Source organism: Schistocerca cancellata, chromosome 2 (assembly GCF_023864275.1).
Source record: "Schistocerca cancellata isolate TAMUIC-IGC-003103 chromosome 2, iqSchCanc2.1, whole genome shotgun sequence".
Classification (NCBI taxonomy): domain Eukaryota; kingdom Metazoa; phylum Arthropoda; class Insecta; order Orthoptera; family Acrididae; genus Schistocerca; species Schistocerca cancellata.
The window spans coordinates 910,531,390-910,552,669 of record NC_064627.1 but is presented as its reverse complement, the minus strand read 5'-3'; positions in this window follow the sequence as shown (position 1 = coordinate 910,552,669).

Below are 21,280 nucleotides of genomic sequence, written 5' to 3'. Positions count from 1 at the left end.
AAAATTTTGTAATTATTTTCCTCTTTCCTTGAGCGGAAAATTACAGTTCTTCTTTACAACTGACACATTTGGGTCCATAGATGTAGTATAAATGAATGCTCCTACATTGCAGCATGTTCTTTAGAGTTTACTACAATTAAAGACCTAACATGCTAAGTACCACTTTTTTTTCAAAATTGATTTTTTTCTCTAAATGCGTTACATACATATTGAGTGGGTCTCAGAGAAGTAGACTTATGCAGCAGCATCAAGGAAGCTCAAGAATCAGATACAGATCCTAATTAAGTAAGTTTAAAGGTTTACTTCAAAGTTGCAAAACACAGGAAACTTCATGAGCTTTTGTGGTCCAATTAATGAATAATAAGGTTGCAGTTGTCTGAGTTTTGTGTGCTGTTCCTGATACAGGTAATAATAAGTAAGGGAGTACTAGTGGAAACATGCTGCTATCACAGCATAAGAAAGGTGAATGTGAGCCTGTTTAAAAAACCAAATTCTACCATCCTCAGTGTCTTTAAAAATTCTCCCAAAAATTTTGCCATGTGAACATATTTACACTATTTTAAACATGCGTAATGTATTCACCTTCTTACAGTATAACACAGCTGTTTACATACAAGTGGTAAAATTTTTAAAATATAAAACTGGATGAAAAGTCCAATAGTTCACAATAGCTGTGTTTATTAAAGTTAACTAAATACTCACCGAATGGATATACAAAACTGCAAAGTAGAAGTAATAGTGCAAAAGTTACAGGAAGAAGGGTTTATCCTATTAAATAATTCCAACATACCTACATACATTTCCCACAATGGCAAAAGTACAATAGCCATTGCATTCATAAGAAGATCAACCAGGGGTAATATATCACCTCTCTGGACTACATAGCACACATTGTTTTGGAAAGGTATCCCTCTGGAAATAAATATCCAAGGAACATAGCAAAAAGCTCATGAAAAAGAGGAAGAAGCACATTCAAGAACGATAGATGTCAGGAAAGTGGAAGCAAAATCAGACAACATAAAACAAATTGAAATGCTAATAGACAATTTGTGACTAGAGGAAGCAACAGAAGTGATAGGAGAATTCCTAAGAAAAGCTGCCAATCTCAGATATAAGAGAAGAGTGAAAAGATGGGTCAGCACAGAGTGTTACAGTCTAAGAGAAGATGTATTAGAAAGCCTAGATAAACTAAAAAGTGCATAGAGAACCCTATACTCCTCAAGACTTATGCTGAAAAATGAAATGTCTATAAAAAAACTCCAAAAGAAAAGAAGAGAACACTCTGGGCAAGAGAAGGAAAGAAAGTAGTGGAGGAAGCCTCAAAGACCCACCACTATGCCCCAGAAACCAAGCTGAAACACATTACATCAATGTGAAAATATGGGAGACACACTTCGACAACATACTGAACAAGGAAAGACTAAGAGGGAGACCAGAGGGCAGAGAGGATACAACACCACAAACTATGGGATTGGTCCTATTGGCCACAGAAGAGATCAAACATGTCATTAATAGCACCAATAACAAAAAGCAGTCCCTGACAGACGTTATAGTGAATATTTAAAAGACACTGCCCAACTACTAACACCAAGATGGACAAAACACTGCAATATGTGCATAGAAATAGCTTCCATTCCAGAACAGTGAAGACAGGCAATAGTAAAAATGCTATATAAAGGGAAAGGAGGCCTCAACGAACCTAGGAAATGCAGTGGCATAACCCTAGAAAACTTTCTTTTCAAAGTGTTCACAAAAATAATAACAGGAAGAATAAAGCAAACAAGCAACTACCACCTCCCTGAAAGCCAAATGGAATTCAGGAGGGGAAGATCAACACTGACTGCTATAGAACAACCTCTGGGAGGCGCAAACGACGTCTACAAAAATGAAACAGTGAGTGCAACATGCGATCTTAAACAGTGTCTGAGGAACCTCACTCACACTAACGTAATACTTGTCAATATTCTGCATTGCTATGATCTTGTAAGATGGTCATGTGTTAACAGGGAAATAGAAAGTGCCAACAGTCAGTTTGCAAAAATCTGCAGACATTTTAAAAACGTGAAATGTGTTGATATAAGCAGTATTGGACATAGATTCCACGCGCAACACAGACTACACCTGAATGGCTTGGGGAAAGAATATCTGACAAGCCTGATAACCAGGGTAATAAAAAACCACCAAAATAAATTCAAAACCAAAACAATAATTGCATCACCATCGCCTGACTCCATAACGAAAACGCTTCAAAAAAATTCATTAGAAACATCATCAGCAGCAGCAAAACATGTAAAAAAAGACCAAATTTTAACAGGAAGAACAGTAGACATCAATTTCAACAACAAAAGAACTACTGTTCCTCATCAGCCAAGTATTATTTTAGACAAAAATAACAAAAATGAGAAGACTCCAAGTTCACAAGGAAACACAGCAGTCATGGAAGAACCAACATTTGAAGTGTCAGAAACAGCATCACCATCAACAACAACAAATAGAAGGCTGTTGGACAAAAGAAATGCTGAGCCTCCTTCTCATCTCAACGATTTTTTATGTGCGGGCCTGAAGAAAAAGAAGGGACAACAGTAGGTAGTGTCAGGTGTCTCCTCTCTCCTGTCTCAAGACAGACTCCAATGGATTCTCAGTCAGGTAACAGCACTAATAGAATGAAAAAGCAAGAGGAAGGCATCTCTTTCTTTCATCAAAATATAAGGGGCCTCTTAAACAAAACAGATCAACTCCTTATTAACATTAGTGAAAAGGACAGTATAAATAATGCCCAGATTTTGTGCTTAACTGAGCACCATGTTACTGATAAATGTGCCTTGCCATCTATAGTAAGTTATAGTTTAGTAACACACTACTGTAGGGAAAGTAAAGATAAAGGTGGAGTAGCAATTTATGTTAAGGATAGTGTAGCATACAAAGCTATAGATATTAAGAAATATTGTGTGGAACAACAATTTGAGGCATGTGCCACAGAAATAACAACTAAATTCTACCCAATAATAGTGCTGGCTGTCTACAGGGCTCCTTCAGGTGACATAAAAACTTTCCTGCATTCAATGGAACTCCTTGTGTCAGGGTTACTTTCAAAAGCAAAGGATATTGTAGTTTTAGGTGATTTCAATATAAACTTTTTGACAGAAAATAAGAATAAAATAGACTTTGAGATTGTGATGACCTTACATAATCTGACATCAGAAATAAAATTCCCAACAAGAATTAAATCCGAGTCTCAAACTATGATAGACAACATTTTTTGGGATGTAAATAGACATCAGAATTATATTGTCAGGCAGGTTATAAGTGGGCTTTCAGATCATGATGGACAAATTCTCACTATTTATGATGTTAATCTGTTCAAAAAAGAATTTCCTTGATGGAAATTCATAAGAGTAATTAATGAAGAGGCAAAAGGAACTTTCAACCACGGGTGGCAGCAAATGGATTGGTCTTTAGTATATAGCCATGATGATGTTGATACTACATTTAACTGTTTTATAAATGAATTCTGTGCTCTTTTTGAAGAAATATTTCTCAAGAAATGGGTCAGAAACAGTGCTTCCAATTCTGTAAGCTAGCCTTGGATTACAAAAGGTATAAAACAGTCATGTAAAACCAAAAGGGAAACTTATGCTGCAATAAGATTCTGTAAAGATGCAGAAAAATGGGAACACTATTGAATATACTGTAAAATTTTGAAGAAAATAATACAGAAATCAAAAGCCCTTTATTATGAGAAGAAAATAGATAATTCTAATAATAAAATAAAAACAATTTGGAGCATTGTAAAAAAAGAAACAGGAAGAGATACAACAAGTAAAGAAGATGTAAATAATATCAGATATGAAGGTACCCTAGTAGATAACCCCAAAACGGTGGCTGAGATTTTTAATGAACACTTTCTATCAGTGGCTCAACAGATTGGTTGCAAGCCCAATGTTGATGAAGCTGTAACTCTTTGTCAAGCAGTATATTCAAACACAATTTCAGAAATGCACCTTAATCCTGTCACTGTAGAAGAAATTCAAAAAATCATCATGTCTCTAAAAAGTATGAACTCTGCAGGGGTTGATAATATATCTAGTAATTTATTGAAATATTCTTGTGTGTGGATAATGGACATTCTCTGTCATATTTTCAATGCTCCCCTTCAGAAAGGTGTTGTTCCCAGTAGACTTAAGTATGCCATTGTGAAGCCCCTATACAAAAAGGGTGATAAAGCTGAACTAACTAACTATCGACCTATCTCTCTGCTGACAGCTTTCTCCAAAATTCTAGAAAAGCTAATACATCTAAAAATTACTGATCATCTCATGAAGAATGGAGTTCTCAGCAAGAGTCAATTTGGCTTCCAAAAGGGCCGTTCAACAGAACACGCAGTCTACGCACTTGCAAATGAAGTCCTAGAAACCCTTAATGAAAAAATGCTAGCACTTGGTGTCTTCTGTGATTTATCCAAAGTGTTTGACTGTGTTCATCATCAGATTCTCTTGCAAAAAGCAAAATTAGTAGGAATAAGTGGTGTTGCAGGCAATCAGCTACAGTTGTACCTCCAAGACAGAAAACAAAAAGTTGTCTTGAATAGCTTGGGTGGAGTATGTGACACTTCCTCAGATTCTGAATGGAGTTCCATTACATGTGGAGTGCCTCAGGGCTCAATTATTGGGCCACTATTATTCCTGAATTTTATAAATGATCTACTATCATGTACAAGCCTGACATGTAAATTTACATTATTTGCTGATGATACCACAATTTTTATGAGCAGTAGAACAGACAAACCTTAGGGGGAAAAAAGGATGGGTATACACTCGCACACACACACATATCCATCCAATGGATGGATGGATGGATATGTGTGTGTGTGCGAGTGTATACCCGTCCTTTTTTCCCCCTAAGGTAAGTCTTTCCGCTCCCGGGACTGGAATGACTCCTTACCCTCTCCCTTAAAACCCACATCCTTTCGTCTTTCCCTCTCCTTCCCTCTTTCCTGATGAGGCAACAGTTTGTTGCGAAAGCTGGAATTTTGTGTGTATGTTTGTGTTCGTTTGTGTGTCTGTCGACCTGCCAGCACTTTCATTTGGTAAGTCACATCATCTTTGTTTTTAGGTATAATTATATAAAAATTTATACAGTAAATTCTTTGGGCAGTAATACAGAAAAAGAAAATACATATTTTCTTAGATTCATTAAAACACTACAGAAAAACAGATACAGAGCACACACAGATACAGAGCTCAGGTTAAATAAAATTCTTAGTGGCATTATGTCAACTTGTATTATATAATATTAAAATAGTACAATTTTTATACTCTCAGATGTGGTTAATTGGTTCAAGGTGAATGGTCTCTCATTAAATTTCAGTAACACCAGCTTTATTCAATTCTGTAAAAACAGAAAAAGAGAGAGAGATAAGTGTGACATGTGGTAATCAACCAATAGTTAGAATGGAAACAACATAATTTGTTGGAGTGCACATTGACAAAAAAATGAACTGGTCTTCACATATTATTGATCTCTGTAAGAGGCTTAGCTCTGCTACCTATGCTTTACGGGTTGTCACTACATGTGTTGAACCTAACACTGCAAAAGTGGCATACTATGGCTATTTTCATTCTCTCATTGAGTACGGAATTATTTTTTGGGGCAACCAGCCATTAGCAAGGAAAGTGTTCATTGCACAGAAGTGAGCTTTAAGAATTATATGTGGATTGCGCCCAATAGACTCATGTAGAAATAGTTTTTGTAATCTTAAAATATACACAACTATATGCCAATATATTTTTTTCTCTCATTTAGTTAAAAATTCATCTAGACTGTAAAAAGCTTTTTCTAGCAGAAATATTTTTAGTGTTTTCTTAAACTCACTCTTGTTATGAATCTTTGTCTTTATTTCGGGAGGAAGAGCATTGAAGAGTTTTGCTCCAGTGTAGTGGACACCCTTTTGTGCCAAGCTCAAATTTCTGAGTTCACTGTGTATGTCATTCTTCCTCCGTGTGTTATGCTCATGATAATTACTGTTTGGTTGAAATATCTCTATATTTTTACAAACAAAACACATGGATAAGGGAACAGCAATTGCCACATGGACAGCTGAACGAAAAAAGCTTTTCTTGAAACTGGTGTTGTGTTGAAGTAAAAGGCACTATTTGATCACTGTAAACCCTTATTTACTAAACAAAAAATTATGACAGTAATAAACCTCTATGTATACAATGTCTTAATCTTTACGAAGAAGAACCTAAAAGATGTGAAACGCAGAGAAATGTGCATTGTTACAACACAAGAAGCATCAAACACATATACACACCTTACCACAGACCATCAAAATCAATAAATAGCTATGAAGTCACAGGGCACAAACTATTTAATAAGCTGCCACATGCTATACAGGATCTTCCTGAACATACATTCAAAGAAAGACTGCATGAATGGTTCATTGCTCACCCATTCTATGATATCAATGAATTCTCCAACTGTAAAATGCAGTAATCCAACAGATGACCCACTGTACGTTTATTGTAATATAAGCTAAAATAATTCAGTAGTCATTACCTTATCACACTGTATTATAAACTGTAACTTCATTTGACATTGCCAATTGCTGTAATGGCCTAAAGACAATAAAATCTTTATTATTATTATTATTATTATTATTTTACAGTGAGGCTACTGTGAGCTATGTTTGGAGGTATTGTTGACTGTGATATTTATACAGTGTTGATGTTGTAAAATCATAAAGATTCATCCTACAAAAGTTTACTTGTAATCCAGCAGTTCATGTTCATGTAAAATCATCAAAAGTTGAACTTGAGGTAGGAGTCTGACAACCCAGATGGTTCAGAGTATTCAGATTCAGATTCTTTATTCACCATTGACCACCTGAGGTGGAATAGGCAATTTACATGGATATCATAACATTTTCCTTGAATAGGACCTTAATGCTAAATGAGCAGTGCAAATAGTGCCCATAGATGATAACACACACCGTAACATAAGCTAAATACATTCAATGACATCACATAATGAAATCCTTAAAAATTAATGTCGATTGATTTTATATTCACAAATTCTGCTATGTTGTAAAAAGGATTGATTAGTAACAAATTTAGTAACTTGCTCCTGAAGCTACTCATGTGAGCTGACCGAGAGGAGAATGGAAGTTTATTAAATATTTTTAGACTATTGATTAGATGGGAATTCACTGTTCTTGTCAGTCTGTGCCTAGGTATGTCTAATTTTGTTTTGCCTCTGGTATTATGGTGGTGTATGTTTTCCCTCATTTCAAAATCTGCTATATTGTTTTTTGCATACAATGCTGAGGTGCATATATAAAGATTAATAACTGTTAATATTTTCAGCTGAATGAACAGTGGCCGGCAGTGCTCTGATCTACCAGAATTGCTCATTGCCCTTATCACTTTCTTCTGAATTTTTAGAACTTCAGTGATGTGAAGAGAGTGTCCCCATATCAGCAGTCCATATTCTATATGTGACTGAAACAGTCCAAAATAAATAACTCTTAAATATTCTTTTGTCACCAGGCTCCTCAGTTTCCACATTAAATACGTAACTCGAGACAATTTTGCGCAGGTATGGTTGATGTGTGTTTCCCACATTAACTTAGAGTCTACATGAATTCCTAGAATTTTAACTGCTTTCACCTCTACCTCTTTTGACAATCCTAGTATAATCTGTTGGTTTTTATCAGGATTGCAAAGCAGTGTATTTGATGAGAATCAATTTAGTGCTACTTCCAGGCCATCTTGCATCATATCTTGCAGAACTGATATGTTCTCGTGCTGAGCAAGCAAAGTTGTGTCATCAGCATAACAAATAACAGTATTGGGGATACAATGTGGTAAAATCATTGACTGCAATTATAAAAAAGAAGGGCCCAAGGACAGAACCTTGTGGGACTCCTGTCTTAACTTCTAGCAATTGTGAGTCTCTGTTTCTGATAGAGGCAAACTGCTTCCTATTGTTTAGGTATGATTCAATTACTGCCAATGCAGAGTCTTGTACACCATAGAATTTGAGTTTAGCAAGTGAGATATCATGAGAAATGCAGTCAAATGCCTTACTTAAATCACATAAAAGAAGTGAGGCTTTATTTTTATTCTCGAAGGCTTTTATTACTTCATTCACAATTGAAAGAACTGCAGTGTTGGTATTTCTTCCCTTGCGGAAGCCAAATTGACTATTAGAGAGTAAGTTATGCGACTCAAAGTAGTAGTTTAGTTGGTTATAAATAAGAGATTCAAATATTTTCCAGAAAATGGGAACTATTGAAACTGGTTGGTAATTTTTGAGACTTTTTTATACACTGGGATAACTTTCGATATTTTTAGAGTTGTAGGATAGACTCCAAACTCTAGACACCTATTAAACAGAAAGGCCAATGGTTCACTAATTATATGCACTGTTTTTTTTAATTATGTAATTGGACAACCAAGAGTAGTCCATGCTCTTCGAGTTTGAGAACTTTGCCACTACCTTTGTAATCTCATTGGGTGTGATTGTCCTCCATTTAAAGGTATTGTTTGCAGCTTGTTGTTGCTTAAGTAGATCACTTGCATTAGTGCTTGTTGTTTCAATTTTGTTCCTAATATCACTTACAGAGTCCATGAAGAAACGATTAACTTTATCCGGGTCAAGAGCTATGCTATGTTCATCACTCCTGCAATGCTCTGTCATCAGTTTGAAACACAGTTCATCAAGGTCACTGAGTACCATGATGAATTTGGCACTTCACTTGATATACCATATTTAGTGAAGATGCTTTTGATATCAGTAAACCAGATAATGGTTGATCCGTGCAGTTTAGGTTGAGCACTATAACAGGCAGCGGCATCATTGGTGAATAGTTGTGTCAATGGCCAAGGTGAAATCTAGAGATGCTCAGTGGATGAGTGCTTGGCATCCGTACACAGTACAGTTGTAGGCACAGGAGAAACGTCTAACACTGTCTGGAATGGTGGGCCACATGCTGCAGCAAAAACAGGTAGAATGAGTTTGAATTTGGTGTGACAGATGCATCAACAGTGGTGAATACTCATGAATGTAGCTGTTGCAGCAACTAATGCACAGTATTTGTCTGGCCTGTATGCAGAGTAGAGTCCAGAATGAAATCACTCAATTAATCTGTAGGATTCCATTGTTTGATATCATTCTCCAATTCCGTAGCCCTGCACTGATGAATGTCAGGTTTGCTTTTGACAAATACAGGTTGCTGTGGCATCAGCTGTAAAACACTACACACTTTCATACAGAAATCACTTTTCCACTTTGAGACTTTTGACATATGGCAGTTGCACAAAGGCTGCATCATTGATGCATAGTATCTGAAATTGAAGAAATTGGAGGACATAAATGATACATACATGTTCATTATGGGTTGCCAATGTAGAACCTTAGCCTGGGGTAAGATAATATAAATGAAAATTAATAATAGACCTCTTACTGGTTACAACACTCTTTATTTACCATACAGTGCTAATACAAAAGTATGTCACACTTCTTGGCAGCCATATAGCCAACTGAGTCCACTTTGCAATGATATGCTTGGCGAGGATGCAGTTGAAGGACAGAGAGGTTCCTCTCTCACAGCATCCCACAAAGTATTTATTCATTGTAATAGTAGACTGCTTTTGTTTGTTTCCCTTTTTCCTCAGTTATAGGAACACATTAGAATAATAAATAGGTTGAAAGTATGTTATCGATAGTGTATAGGAATAAAGGGAATGGTGTTCCATGCACTATTGATGTGGTTAACGAAAGATTGAATCCACCAAGGAGAACTAATATTAGCAAATGAAGCACAATAAAAAAGTAACATCTACACATTTTTAAGCAACCATAAAACTTAGTAATGTCAATACATGATAAATATTGAAAAAATTCTCCAGATTCAGTTGTGCAATTTTCATATTTAAAATACAACTCACACTGCTTATAATTACAAAACTTTTTTATGCTTACTGTGCAACTGCTGTTTTAACTCGGAGACAATGTAGGTAGTCTTTCACATAACACAAGTCTGCAAGCAAATGATGTGCTGTTGCCAATATTGCCTCACATTTTCCTATCTTCTCTGTATCTTTTTTGACAAATGAGAGGCTGCATAACAAAGGGAATTGCAATAAATTTTAATTTTGTAATAATGTGGAAATACAAGTAAATTTATTTTTATAGTATGGACATTGAAAACACCTGTGCATTATAATAAAATGAAGTAATCCAGAAATTATGGCATTAATCATGTACTTCAGCTGGAACTGGTAAGGATGAAATGATGAAAATTTTATTCTAAAAGATTTATGTAGAACAAGATTACATGGAAAATGTACAGCTGTTAACAATATCAAATTTTGAGAGATTGTACACAACGCTAACAAATCCTTTATTCCTGTATTATTCTGATACTTTCCAACAAAATTAGGCACTCTAAAATCAATGTAAACAGGCCCAGCCAACATATCACAGATTGCACTCTGCACATTTCTTTTTAAAATTATTGGGTGCTTGTAATATTATTTTGAAAATTACCTGTTGTAGTCAAGAGCAGATAGGAGAGGACTATCTTCTACACCAATATTTGTATTGTACTAGATTAAAGTTCAACAACTTCAGCTTATCATTTCAGTGATATTTAGTTGGGCACTTTTTTTAAACTGAATTTATTTGCAATTAGATTACACCATATAACCATCTAATATTAACATAAAATATACAGATGTTGACAGAAAATTAGAGTTAGAATATTCGTTTATTTGCATGTACACATATGTTCTAAAATCAAGTGTTACAAAACTTTTTTTGTGCAGTCTGTGACATGTTGCTCTTGAATAATAATAATAATAATGTTTATTTGTCCATGTTAACTTTACAGTCTTGGACATCGTCATTTTTTGTACAATTATATCAATATCATGTCATTCCAAGAATGAATATATACATCAAGTAGCACATTGTATATCATTCTATGCAATAATGTTATAAACACATTAGCACATTATATATCACTCCATACATATAATGATTATATACATCAATTAGCCAATTATAACAATACCACCACTAATATACTGCAGTATGTAAAAGAATAAACTAACAGTACTGCAGCTCAGAATTCTTTTAATGAGTATAAACATCTTTCTATTAACAAATTTTTCAACTTGCCCTTGAAAAGATTTCCTTGGAGTTGCTTTATATTTTTTGGCAACTTATTATGGAATTGTCACCCAGTTCCATATGGACTGTGGTCGGTAGCTTTCTTGTTAGTCTGTATCCTATGATAGTCACTTTTGGCTCAAGTATTGTAATTATGGGTGTCACTGTTCTTTACACTGATTTCCTCATTCTCTTTTACAAACTTTATGGTCTTAAATACATACAATGAGTACAAAATCAGTAATTTATAATTTTAGAAATAGTCCCTACAGGACTGCTCTTTTTTGAAGTCTGAAAATATAATCCATATAGACAGTGGGTGTCCCACCTCAGACCTCCATCCCATATTGCAGGTGTGAGTATATTAACCCATAATACACTTGTTTAAGGACAGGGGGAGCTATTATATTTGCAAGACGTTTTAGTAATTAAAAATTACTAGAAACCTTTTTACAGGTGGAGCCAATATACTCTTTCCAAGTGAGATGTTCATCAATCAATATGCCTAAAAACTTATGTTTGTCAGATATTTCAACTGTAGAAAGTGATTGAGTATGAGTGTTATTAAAATGTAGCAAGAACTTTATTACTGCAGTCTTGTCCTTATTCAGTGTAAGCTTATTGACTGTTAGATATTCTGTCATCATTTCAAAGTTCTCTTTGTTGCTTTGGAATACTGCCTGCTCTGTACATCCCCAGCTAATAAAAGATGTATCATCAGCATAGTTCACTAGTTTGGAGTTTTATGGCTGTGTTATATCATTAATATATACTATAAACAAGAATGGTCCAAGTATACTTCCTTGGGGAACTCCACAATTGAGAGTTCTGTATGCTGACTTTCCTGTTAGGATCTTACTTTCATTCTTATAATTTAGTTTTGTGCACTGTCTTCTGTCATGGAGATAAGAACTTAGTAATTTTAGGGCTACTCCTCTTATCCCATAATTTTCTAACTTGGATAACAGTACTTCATGATTCACAGAATCGAATGCTTTAGACAGATCTAGGAAAGTCTCTATAACTCTGTTTCCTTCATCCAGCCTGTTCAGTAGTTCATGGAAAAAATTTGCTAATGCTGTTATTGTAGATCGTACTTTTTGAAACCCATTCCATTTGATCTATAATTATTCTTTCAAACAGCTTGCCAAGTGTTGAAATCAAGGAGATTGGTCGGTAGTTATTTATGTCTGTGATAGCCCCCTTTTTATACACTGGTTGTATCTCAGTGATTTTTACAAGCTCTGGAAAGGTCCCCTGGCCAATTGAACTGTTAATTAGATGTGTTATTGGTTTTATTAACTCATTCTTGCATTCTTTAAGTAGTGTGGACGATATGTCATCCCAGCCACTAGATGATTTTGTTTTGAGTTTTGAGATTATATTCATGACCTCAAACTCTCTTACACTCCTTAGGAAAAATGAATTACTCATTTAAACTGTGTTTATTTTCAGGGCTGATTCATCTTTTTCTTCTCTGCATGCCTTACTAAAATATTTAATGAAGGCCTCGCATACAAACTTCAGTTCATTTAACAGTATTCCATTTTCTTCTAACGCAATGTTACTGCAGCCTGGTTTTTCTCTATGTTCACATTCTTTGTTTACAATATGCCAGGCTGTTTTGCTAATGTTACTAGTTTTTCTTATCTGTTCAGCATAATGAAGTGCTTTAAGTCTCTTCAGGGATTCCCTGTATGTCTTTCTGGTGCTTCTGTACTCTGTTAGGAAGTTCTGCAATTTTGTTTCTTGGAACAGCACGTAAAGGTCCTTCATATTTTCCTTTAGTTTATGTATTTCTGGGGGAATTTTAAGTTTATTTGTGGGATCTGATTTCTTTAGTTCTGTTTTTACTATTGGTAATGTCTGATTAAAGCTATGGTTAAATATTTCATAGAAAAGGCCCCACTTTTCATTAATACCTTGTGGTCTATATACCTTATCCCACTCTTTCTCAGCAAGCTCCTTCCTAAGTAAGTTATAATTAATCTTCCTTTTATAAGTGTGTAGGTCACTATGCAGAACTATTTTGTGGTCTGTATTAATTTCTATGGATAGAGCTGTATGGTCTGAGAGATATGTTTCAACAGCTCTTACCACTATATGTTTCCTATCGAGATTCAAAAGAACATGATCAATACAAGATTGTGAGTTAGGTGTTATTGTGGTTGGTTCATCATTTATTTTGTTATAGTTATAGCAATGCAATAATTCAGAATATCTAAGATAATTTACGCTACCAGTATAGTTTAAAGAGTCTATGTTTACATCTCCTGTTATTATTACCTGTTTTTTGTTTGTTGATAGTTTATTCAGAAGTTGTTCTAGCTGGCAAAAGAACTCTTCTACATCACAATTTGTTGATCTATACAGGCCTACAATTATTAGGCTGTCTTTGCCTACCTTCATTTTTACAGCTGCTACTTCAAAGGCCAGCTCCATTGCAAGATTGTCAACCCAGTCAATTTTTTCACAATTTATGTAATTTCTAACAAAAATGCCAAAACCCCCACCCTTGTGTATCTTTCTGTAGTATGCACTCACAATTTTGTAATTGTTTAACTTAAAACTATGAGCCTCTGAAGACTTGCATCCAAGTTCATTCACAATGTATATGTGTGGTTTACATTCTCCTAGAATTTCGTCAATTTGCTCTATTTTGTTAGTAATGTACTGAACATTCTGAAATATAATTTTACATTTTTTTATCTTTCTTGATGCAGTCAGTAAAGCTTTCGCCTTTGCGTGTGCACACTGAAGGCCGATTTACACTAAAAAAGGAATGTCAGTTTCACTCGAAAGCAAACTATTTTTATATATGTGGCTACTGAGTTCGATCTTTTCAGTGATCAATATGCTTACTTTTTCGTAAAGAAAATGCTTACCCTCATAGTTCAGATGCAGTCTGTGTTTAGTATGCATGCCCTTATGTCTATAATTAAACATTTTTCGTAACTTGAACACAAAAATTTAATCCTGGCATTTGTTTTTCTAATCTCTTTGTTTACACAAGAGTTTTACATTAAGTCGTGTCGGCTTGGGATGGTAGCAAAAATAGTGTTTTTTGATTTGTTTCATTCCAGAAATTTAGACAAACCTCCAATACATGAATTGGCTTCATTAGAAGTCATATCATTTGAACCTGCAATAGGCCTACAGGCAACGAAGTCATTGTCATGCGACATCTTGCCATCTAAAGATGTGTTTATTACAATGTTATATGCTTTCGCACCTGGCTTCACCACACAACTTACTTCAATATTTTGATTAACACTTTGTAGAATCTCAGCCAGCTTTCTTCCATGACTGTCAGGAAGCAAGAGTACATTGCAGTTCGTGATGGAATTCAGAGTGGGGTTGCCGTTACCTTCACGTTGTTTATTAAGTTTGTTAACAGGCTTTTTTCCATCTGATTCTACCCTTTTGCTGCCTTCACGATTTTTGAAGCATATGTCACTACTTTTAGTCGCTGGCAGTCATTTTTCATTGCATTCATCTTTCGCCCACTGGTTTGTTTTCTTGGTCACACACTGTTTATGTAGTTCATAATCCTTATTGCAGTCATCACTACTAGTCGACAGAACACTATACCTGTTTTTATCTGTAATTATAATTTCATTTGCTGCCTTTGATGCCTGTCTATCACTTCCTTTCTGCTTCTCATAACTCACCAGGTTCCCGTTTTGTGGCTTAATTGTTTTATCATTTAGAATATAGCACAACTTATTCAGCTCACAGTTTTCATTAATCATATGCAAAATCTCACGTCTTAGAACATCTACAATTTTTTGTAAACTTGAAATGCATTCATTTAGTTTTCCAATTGCACTTTTACAGTTTTCACAGGATTCCTTTTTTATGACAGAACAGTAACTTTTATTCACTCGTTCACTATGCAACACTACATTTGTTGCTATCTTGTCATGTGGAGACACCTGCAGCAACAGTGAATCTGTACATCATGTAGAAAAGTGTGCGATCCTGTGTTGTCATCAAAACCATCACATAGTATGGCAATGGATGATCAAGCTCCACAAGTTGGTGTAAAAGGGTTGTAGTACGTCATGTAATCTGGGACACCCAAGCTCCACAAGTTGGTGTAAAAGAGTTGTAGTACGTCAATGTAGTCTGGGGCACTTGTTTTAATATGAGACCCTGTCTTTACTAAGTAGGCTCACACATATCAGTTTATAATGCACAGGTCAGGCCTGGTGGCCTAGTAGTAAAGTGTGTGCCTGGAAATCAAGAGGCTCTTGGTTCAAATCCTGGTCAGACCATCAATTTTTCAGTCTGAATTTTAATCTAACCTTCACCTTTTAATGATGTGAAAAGTCAACAGAAATGATGTGTGACTCAGATTACAGATTAATCTTAGGTCCCCATCTCACAGGCTGAGGTAGGTTAGGAACAAACAAGTCACTGAAGTGGCACCGAATTGAAAGACTTGCACCAAGCCATTGAGCCACGTTACATTATTATTGCTATTATTATTATGTGAGTCATTACATTTGAAGTGAATCAAGTATTCTATTTCGCTGCAAATATATTTGATCCAATAAACTTATGAAATTCTCACTCACCAAGTGAAAGTAGATTAAAGGGGTGCGGAGCAAAAAAATTATGCCATATATCAATTAGTAGAAGAAGCCCTACAGCAGCTTCTGTAAAGTATGCTAAAACCAGTTACAACTAATGTGACTCTATTTAACTGATAATTAAAAAAGTCACTCCTGTATTACTTTATTACTATACATTTTAGAAGAAAACAAATATTCCTCTTACATTACTCAGTAAATATTGTATATAATGCTTGAATCAAAGCATTTCATATAATTTTGCACAGAAAACTATCAATTGTAAATATGCTAGTGAAATAAAGCTTGTTTAATATGAACATTAGTATTATCTGGAATTTACATTCTTGAATCCAAGCATCCTGATGAATTATAAAAATAGTACCAGATCGGTATTTTTTGCTTTAGTTTTGCTATTTGGAGATTTCCAGTTTCCTGCCAGATGTCTGCTGGAAACATGTTAAAGACATTTACACCATAGTATAAAGCTCACTTCTGAACCCTAGATACAGATGCACAGGTTATAGTTCATATTAAATTCACTTTTATTATATCACAAATATCATTGTGGAATAAATTTATTGGCACGTGAATGTAAAAAATTAAAGGTCACTGAAAATGTTTCTAGAAATTTTCAGTTATCAGTTTTACACAATATTCTTAATGAGTGTGTAAGCTTGCCATATCCATTCAGTCAAATTTATTTAGCGGCATTTTATTGCGCATTGTTGTGATGAGAATGTGGATTTTTAACTTGAGTGACTGTGCAGTTTTTACAGTCACTGAGTATTGTGACTCAAGTGGTGTCCATCAGCTTCTGAGTTGGTCAAAGTTAGAGTGAAATTACATGGAGTGGTAACTGAAACAAAATATGAGGATAACATAAACAAATAGTAAAGCAGAGAACATGTCATGAAAGGAATTGAAATTAATTAATAATATTGGTGCAGAGAATGTGAGAGGGAATTACAAAATGACTTATTTTGCAGTTAAGAATGACTAAAAAAATTGTATTTAACTGTTGTGTAGAAATACTAAAAAATGGTAATTTTGACAATGAAATGTAATTGGATGGATAAAAAAATCTACTCACCAAGTGGTGATAGGAGAACACACACATAAAAAAGTTTTGCTTATGCTGGCTTTCTGAGTCAGTACCTCCATCTTCCAGCAGATGGGTTAAAGGAGAAGGAAGAGAGATGAAAGAAAAGAACTGGGGAGGTTTAGGAAAAGGTGTAGATTTTGAACCCCAGGTCAGGGGAGACTTAACTTATAGGATATGCTGTTTCAACTAAATTTTGTGGTTTTTACATACATGCTTGTGCAGAATTTGCCCCTGAACAAAGATCTGTTGGTGCAATAATCTTTATCACACATTTTCTTTAAGCTGAATTGTGTCTTTGGAGTGTTGCATGAGTTAATGGAGTGTTGCATGAGTTACCTTGTTTTTAGCTGTTCAATACCATCAATGTACTGTACATGTGCTCCAAAACTCTACAAATAAATACTGTCAGTCTTTACGTGCAACCAATTCAAGTGCTGTGTCTGGTACCCACTTACCAGGAATTCCCACAGTAGCGACCTGTGACAAGTATGCAAATAATTTTCAGCAAATGAGATACACAACACAGTGCTTCACAACAGTGGCCTGTTCCAATGAGCAAAATTTGCTTGGACAATTTTATCAGCTTGGTGACATTAGTTGTAACTCTCCAATGTTTGTAAGGAATCAGCACAGACAACAAACATGGTGGAAAATTTGCTGATTTCTGGAAATTCAGGAAATTCACACCTGGGCAATTCTGTCCCACATATTTTTACTAGTCCACCCTTGCCAAGAGTAACACAGTGAAACATGTTAGTTCAAACATGTTGAGCCCAGCCAGCTGAGTTGCATGAGAAGATTTCCAAGGCTGCTCACATGTAACATACAACTAATGGGGTTTGATTCACCGAAACCTTCAGATTGACAGAAGAAGTACTAGACATTATTTTTGTGAAGTAAATTTGAGACAGTGGTTTCAGCCTGAACTACCTGCTTTCCAGCCAATCAACCGACATAGTTCACTACTGGAGAAATTGTCCTTGGCAACCACAGTACAGTGGAAAATGACTCAAAGTTTTGCACACCACTTAGTGATGTTGGTGTATATATTTATGTTATTAGTGATGTGTCAAATTACCACCTGTTGCCAGCATATTTGCCATGGCAAAAGTGATCTTGTTCCAATGATTAACTCAGTTGCCAGAGCAGCACTTACAGCAACTGATATATGCAGCAAAAAATGGGCAGGAGAACGCCTTCACAGTTTTGGAGAGACTTAGAGGAGCCGATACACCCAAAAACATGCCAGACAGCATACTTTGGACACTTTGTTTAAATAAATTTCCACAAGCAGTGGTGATTTTGCATGAAAATTCCACACAGGAAACCAAACTATAGAAGCTGAATAGAATTTTTGTAATTCTGAGAGAATACTATTATGGCAGGGACAAAAATGAAGAGATGCAGCAATTATGGACTTCTTAAAAAGATAAGCAATGATAAACAATTATTTGTACTTTATTTCTGAAATGTATGTTTCAAAGATTATTTTGCACATGGTCACTAGCTTGGAGCTCAGACAGTGTGGATGGAGGATGGCAAGACCCCAGGTCAAGTCAGGAATTGCATTGTCAGAGGTAAATCTTTGTCCTTGGACAGTTTGTAGTATGAGTTTGAAGTGCGAGGATGGAGTACAAGTTATGTGTGTTGTGTTAGATGATGGCTGGTGTTGAATTGTATTGTGAATTGAAATGACTGAAAATATATCTATTCAACACCAGAAAGTACACCAATGTTGATATTATTATTAAAAAAGAATGAAGTCTGGCATCCTCTAGACCAGTATACAAAGTTGCATTTCAGAATGAATTACAAGCCTACAACTTACAAAAAAGAAGCAGAATAAAAGATGAGTATTATGAAAACTATTTACACAAGTTCTACAGTTGCTACCTTTCCCTAAAATATGTCACTAAATGTGTCACTAACTCACTATGCCAAGTGCTGTGAAAATGTGACCAGCTGCCCAGATTATTAACTTACTTAAAAATTAATGTATCGACTTTGGGCTACTAGAGGGTGGTGGTGATCAGAACCTTCAAAGAAGTATCCATAAAAATGGGTCTCCTGTTGGTTGTACCACAGTATTTTTAAAGAGTGGTTCAGTCTGTCATGTAGGAAGCTACAAACTAAAAGCTGTTGCACTTGTGAGGTGTTGTCAATATAGTTGAAGAGTTCATCATTGAGTGAATGTGCACAAGATGTAGCTGCAGTAGAGTTTGTAGTCCATAAAAGGACTGCAAGAAAGTTCAAAAACGAACTGGAATCCTTGTGTAATGTCTACAAAGAAGACAATGAAGTTGCTGTAATATGTGTAGATTATATGCAGCTGTTGTAGATATCAGTACAGGAGACATTCTACTGCAGGTGACTCACCATTAATGTCTTTTAGCATTCACAGTTTGAAGGACAATACTGCTAAATTTTATGTATATATCATGAGGGGGAGGCTAAGAAAGATACAAACAAAGTTTGCTCTTAGAACACATCGCTAGTGAGTTACCAAATTCTACTAAGAACCTACTCATATTTTCCAGTGGGTGTCAAGGTCAGAACAAAAATAGCACTGCCATTGGATTCTCCAAACCCTTGTTAGTACTGGAAGATTTCAAATCGTATACCCTTATTTTCCCATATGGGGGCACTCTCTCATGTCATGTGACCTTGATTTTGATGTTATCAAGAGGAAGATACACACATCAAACAATCTATTCACTGCATTAATACATAGAATTAATAATAGCTTCGAACAAGACCAACTGATTTACTATTAAAATGGCACAGGCAATAGTAATTTTTTATTTTTGTGATTGATGGCAGAAATACTTCAAGATACCAGTACTTTCAGAAGAGTCCATGGGAAAAAGAGTAAAAAAAGATGAGAAAGAAACATTCAGTGTCAATGAATTTATGGAGTTTCAATACGAAGAAGATTATGACACAGGAAATAATTTCATTCATGGACTGGTCATTCATAATTTTAAACTGTTGCTTTCAAAAATCAACTGTCCATTGTTACCATGTTCTTCTGCTTAGCTAGAGGGCTATGTGGAAGTAAATGAGAATAACCTAGCTAGTATACAGAAATTGCAGCCATACATACCAGCAGACTATCATCATTTTAATAATGATCCTCCACAACAGTTGGTTACTAATTATGTTGATAAAGCTCCATACATAGACATAAGAATTTTTATGCTCACAACATTATTGAATTTCTAACATGCATGGAGCTTCATGGTGTAACAGAAACGTCATGAAATTATTGTCTTTTAATGTCAAAAAGTATGTTCTGTGTCAAAAATTATGAGTCATACAAAATGTTAATTTATTTTGTTACCAAGAATTTTTCTGTAGTAAGATACAAAGTTTCTAATTCATTGAGGGCTATTAAAACTCATTTACTGCTTTTATTCCTAAGTTATTACCATTTACTGCAGAAACAGCATCTCTCCACCACTTTTAAAAATTCTGTAGGCTTTTGTATGGCTCTCATGTTACTGAAGAATATGTCACAATATTTGCACTCAGTAGTAGATAAACCAAAAACAGATTCATATTTCTCACTAGATTAACCCTTGCATAATTCTTTATTCCTTTCCTGGGAAATATGATGGAGTGGAGAAATGTTGTTTCCAAAATAAATGATCCAGTTGATATGATGAATAGTTGAAAAGTACACAAATCTGGAAATGTAGTTGCAACACCACTGAGACAGTAGACAATGTAATCAGCTCTGACAAAGTAGCCATGTTCCTTCCCCTATTTAAAGATTATCTCCAAAGAGGCTCTGTAACATTTCTGATCACATTTATATGCCTGTCAACCAGTAAACACATCAACTACATCGTGAGTTGTACCTCTTCAATTACTTACAATTTCATTATTGTTTGATAAAATATAGTCTATTTCAGTTTTAGTTCATTTGGTCCTTGTCAAGTCCAAGGTCATTTCCTTCAGAGAAAGTACATTAAAGACAAACAGGTTCTTCTTGAATATGTGATCTCTGACATCATAACTGAAGTTTCCCGCTGAAGAAATGTGCTTTAGTTTTTGTGTACTTTTTGCATTAAAATCACATATTTTCATCTTGTAGCAGGCTTTTCCATGCAAACTACATTAACTCCTCTTCCAACTCCCCATAACTATCTTTGGATCGTAATATCCTGGTCTAAAAAGTGTTGTAGGAAGTTTAAAAAAAGTCCCTAGTAACAGCAGATGGATGTCTATAGTTGATGCTATTTGTCTATTCAAGCACATTTTTACAGAAAAGTGTAGCCATAGAAGTAGCTGGGCAAGCACCATGGCCTGAAGCCATCGATGAAGTTCTATCTGCACATTACTTCACCCAGGCAATACAGTGATGTCACATTGACTTACACATGACCAGAGCTTTGGACTAACATGATCAGTGTGATACTTATCA